This window comes from Euprymna scolopes, chromosome 29 (assembly GCF_053919585.1).
Source record: "Euprymna scolopes isolate OS-2025 chromosome 29, ASM5391958v1, whole genome shotgun sequence".
Taxonomy (NCBI): domain Eukaryota; kingdom Metazoa; phylum Mollusca; class Cephalopoda; order Sepiida; family Sepiolidae; genus Euprymna; species Euprymna scolopes.
Genome location: NC_136510.1, coordinates 109,473,925 through 109,478,983, shown reverse-complemented (window position 1 = coordinate 109,478,983; position 5,059 = coordinate 109,473,925).

The window sequence follows — 5,059 nt, the reverse complement described above, 5'->3', positions numbered from 1 at the left end:
AGAAAGAGATAGCGACTGACTACAGCGAGGTCAAGTCTCCCTGGACAAACTAAATAAAAAAGCAATAAAAATTCAGCAGACCAATGTATAATAAACACTTACAAGCCTCCACCCCTTGGAAAAACTTCAAACTACGAAAATCGCCATTTTTACACATTTGAAAATAATTTCTGACGAGGACGCATCACAGACCGTCTGAAACGCGTGTAAACGATTTCAATGACTTAAAAACATTATTACAATGATCCAAACATAATTCTCAATGAAAAACCAAGACACGGAATAATAAAATAATGTTAAAAAAATACACATTGTTGGTGACTACTCCCTTATTTAAATATACATCTTTCTTTCGTTGGAATTTATTAACCCATTTTATATATATATATATATATATATATATATATATATATATTATATTATATTATATTATATAAATATATATATATTATATTTTATATATATATATATACTATATATATATATTATAGTTTATATATATATTATATTATATATATATTATATATATATTATATATATATTATATATATATATATATGTATATATATATATATATATATAACAACGAAATTCAGTCACAATTTTATATTCGTCGTATGGATGGAGCAACTATTAAGGTGGGTAATAATAGCCCCCACTTTGCTTTAAATTGCAAAATTAATTTAATAGTTTTGGTTGATATATATATATATATATATATATATATATATATATAAAGAGAGAGAAAGACAGACAGACAGACAGAGATAGATAGATAGATAGATAGATAGATATTTATGTATTTATAAATAAATAAATATATATATATATATACTGTAATATGGATAAAGGTAGCGAAAATGTGTTTTAAAAATCACACACACGTATTCATGCATACGCATACACCAATATCTACCTAGGCATGTACATACACATACATGTACATATGTTACATGAAAGGGATGTCCCCTTCCAGGCTGTCCCCTCTCAGGCAATTAAGAAGACAAGCTAAATAAGTGAAAATGAAATAAGGATAAGGCTTTAAACGAACACTGTAGACAAGTGTTAAAGATAATAGATAATGGAATGTTAGAAATTCAGTCCATTGTTAATTCTATTAGAAATAGTTAAATGTTGTTTATGTCGGAAGTAGAGTCGATTGTATTTTCTTTTAGAAATCTGAATATTAAATATGTCAGTTAAATGAATGGGCAATGCGAGTTAAAATATATTGTTTAAAAATAGGTCAGAATTATAATGAGGATTCTTTTGTTTGCCAAAAGTGTGTTTGCAAAAACATATGTAAAGCCACGTGAATATTAGTCACGTTTGAAAATCACACTTCCGACGTCATAAATAAAAGAGATTTCTGAATATAGGAATCTAAGGGTTCGAAGTTAGAAGTCAGTTGATAAGAGAGAGTCACTTGAAGGATGAGTTCAGGAGAGAGAGAGAGAGAGAGAGTCAGTTGGAGAGGGAGCCCTTAGATGCGAAGGGAAGGAAATAGACCATATAAATCAAAGTTTGAATTCCTGACATCATCGATTGGTCGATTGAAGAATACAGAAACCAACTATGTTTGTAACTGTTGTTTCGTTTCGTCATTCCTTTACATCAAAAAGGTAAATGTGTTTTATCATCATCTTGTAACAAATAATGTAATCCATTCCAAATTATATGTCCTCCCCACCATCATCATCAATGATGTATCTTCCCTCCTCTGTCTGTGTTAAGAAGAATCATCTAACGATGATATAAATGTTTCCCTCGTGTCTCCGATATGAACCCATAATCTCTCTTCCAACCGCATATACAAATACCCCCGTATACATACATACATGCATGCATGCATGCATGCATACTTAATACGCACAACCATAAACCTATATATACGAGAATATGAAGAAAAATAAAATTTAGAGAAAAATGTTTGCTAGAGAGATTTTTTTTTTAAATTCCCCATCCCACCGTGCATGTTCGTCCTAAGGAAAATGTTTATGGTTAATTTGTGTTTTTTTATAACTTGTTGTCCTTAAGTAGTCCCATGTTTTTTTAAGGCCTGAAGTGTGCATGTTCAGTTTTCGAGTTTTTCATATTTTCGACTCTGATGTTTGTATAAAAATTTGATACTATGAGGGTGTATCTGATGCTGTCTATTGTAATTTTGGTAACTTGTAGCTACTGAGTGGAGTCTGGATTTGTCACTAAATAGTATGTTTGTGGTTATTAAATCGAAGGCGAAACTCCAGGCTTATTTTTCCCACGTAATTATCTTTTGTGCATTATGTGTAATAAATATAATACATTTGAGCTATTTCAGTTGAGGGGGGAATTTTGACTTGGATGTTGGTACCTGGAGGAATGAATTTGCTGTTGGATTTAATATGTTGATATATTAGATACCTAGGCCTGCTGTATTCTTTGTTTCCTTGCGATGCGTTGGTGCGGTTTATCTGAGTGGATATTAGCAAAAAAATTGTTGGTACGCTGTTCGTTGGCACAAATGGGGATTTATTATATATTATTATATATTAAGCTGTTCTTTGGCACAAATGGGGATTTATTATATATTATTATATATTAAGCTGTTCTTTGGCACAAATGGGGATTTATTATATATTGTTATATATTAAGCTGTTCTTTGGCACAAATGGGGATTTATTATATATTGTAATATATTAAGCTGTTCTTTGGCACAAATGGGGATTTATTATATATTATTATATATTAAGATGTTCTTTGGCACAAATGGGGATTTATTATATATTATTATATATTAAGCTGTTCTTTGGCACCAATGGGGATTTATTATATATTGTGTTGAGCTTGGAGTCCTGTTGTAGTTGCTTGAGCATCTGTTTTATAGGGTTTATGTAGATGTTTGGTGTTATTATTGAAGTCGAAAACCATAGGTGTTCGTATGGATGTTTTTAACCTGACTATATGTTCTCCTCTGCTGATACGCATCTCAGTATCTGCTGACGGGTGCTTGATATGGGGACCTAAAATGATTCTTTATTATCAGGTTTTAAACCGACAGTATCGATGACTTATCCAAACCAGAATATATATATAATGATATATATATATATATATAATTATTTCACAAATCCAGAGATAAACATATAGATAGACCCTGTAGTAGAAATTTCATATAATCTTTTTTTATGTACTCACATTGAAATCACAGATGATAGATCTTAAATCCAATCGAATAGTGAGTTTGCAAATAACAAGTGTTTAATGGAAACTTCGTTTCCAACTTTATAAATAAAAGAAAATATCATATCATATATCATCAAACGCTGATGTTTTCTGTGTAAGAACTTTTCAAGCAAAGCAATTTGTTGATACATGTTATTCAAATTTGTTGATACATGTTATTAAAATTTGTTGATACATGTTATTCAAATTTGTTGATACATGTTATTAAAATTTGTTGATACATGTTATTAAAATTTGTTGATACATGTTATTAAAATTTGTTAATACATGTTATTAAAATTTGTTGATACATGTTATTAAAATTTGTTGATACATGTTATTAAAATTTGTTGATACATGTTATTAAAATTTGTTGATACATGTTATTAAAATTTATTGATACATGTTATTAAAATTTGTTGATACATGCTTTTAAAATTTATTGATACATGTTATTAAAATTTGTTGATACATGTTATTAAAATTTGTTGATACATGTTATTAAAATTTGTTGATACATGTTATTAAAATTTATTGATACATGTTATTAAAATTTGTTGATACATGTTATTAAAATTTATTGATACATGTTATTAAAATTTGTTGATACATGTTATTAAAATTTATTGATACATGTTATTAAAATTTGTTGATACATGTTATTAAAATTTATTGATACATGTTATTAAAATTTATTGATACATGTTATTAAAATTTGTTGATACATGTTATTAAAATTTATTGATACATGTTATTAAAATTTGTTGATACATGTTATTAAAATTTATTGATACATGTTATTAAAATTTATTGATACATGTTATTAAAATTTGTTGATACATGTTATTAAAATTTATTGATACATGTTATTAAAATTTATTGATACATGTTATTAAAATTTATTGATACATGTTATTAAAATTTATTGATACATGTTATTAAAATTTGTTGATACATGTTATTAAAATTTATTGATACATGTTATTAAAATTTGTTGATACATGTTATTAACATTTATTGATACATGTTATTAAAATTTGTTGATACATGTTATTAAAATTTATTGATACATGTTATTAACATTTGTTGATACATGTTATTAAAATTTATTGATACATGTTATTAAAATTTATTGATTCATGTTATTAAAATTTGTTGATACATGTTATTAAAATTTATTGATACATGTTATTAAAATTTGTTGATACATGTTATTAAAATTTATTGATACATGTTATTAAAATTTGTTGATACATGTTATTAAAATCTGTTGATATATGTTATTAAAATTTATTGATACATGTTATTAAAATTTGCTGATACATGTTATTAAAATTTATTGATACATGTTATTAAAATTTGCTGATACATGTTATTAAAATTTATTGATACATGTTATTAAAATTTGCTGATACATGTTATTAAAATTTATTGATACATGTTATTAACATTTATTGATACATGTTATTAAAATTTGTTGATACATGTTATTAAAATTTGCTGATACATGTTATTAAAATTTGTTGATACATGTTATTAAAATTTATTGATACATGTTATTAAAATTTGTTGATACATGTTATTAAAATTTATTGATACATGTTATTAAAATTTATTGATACATGTTATTAAAATTTGTTGATACATGTTATTAAAATTTGCTGATGCATGTTATTAAAATTTGTTGTTACATGTTATTAACATTTATTGATACATGTTATTAAAATTTGTTGATACATGTTATTAAAATTTATTGATACATGTTATTAAAATTTATTGATACATGTTATTAAAATTTGTTGATACATGTTATTAAAATTTGTTGATACATGTTATTAAAATATGTTGTTACATG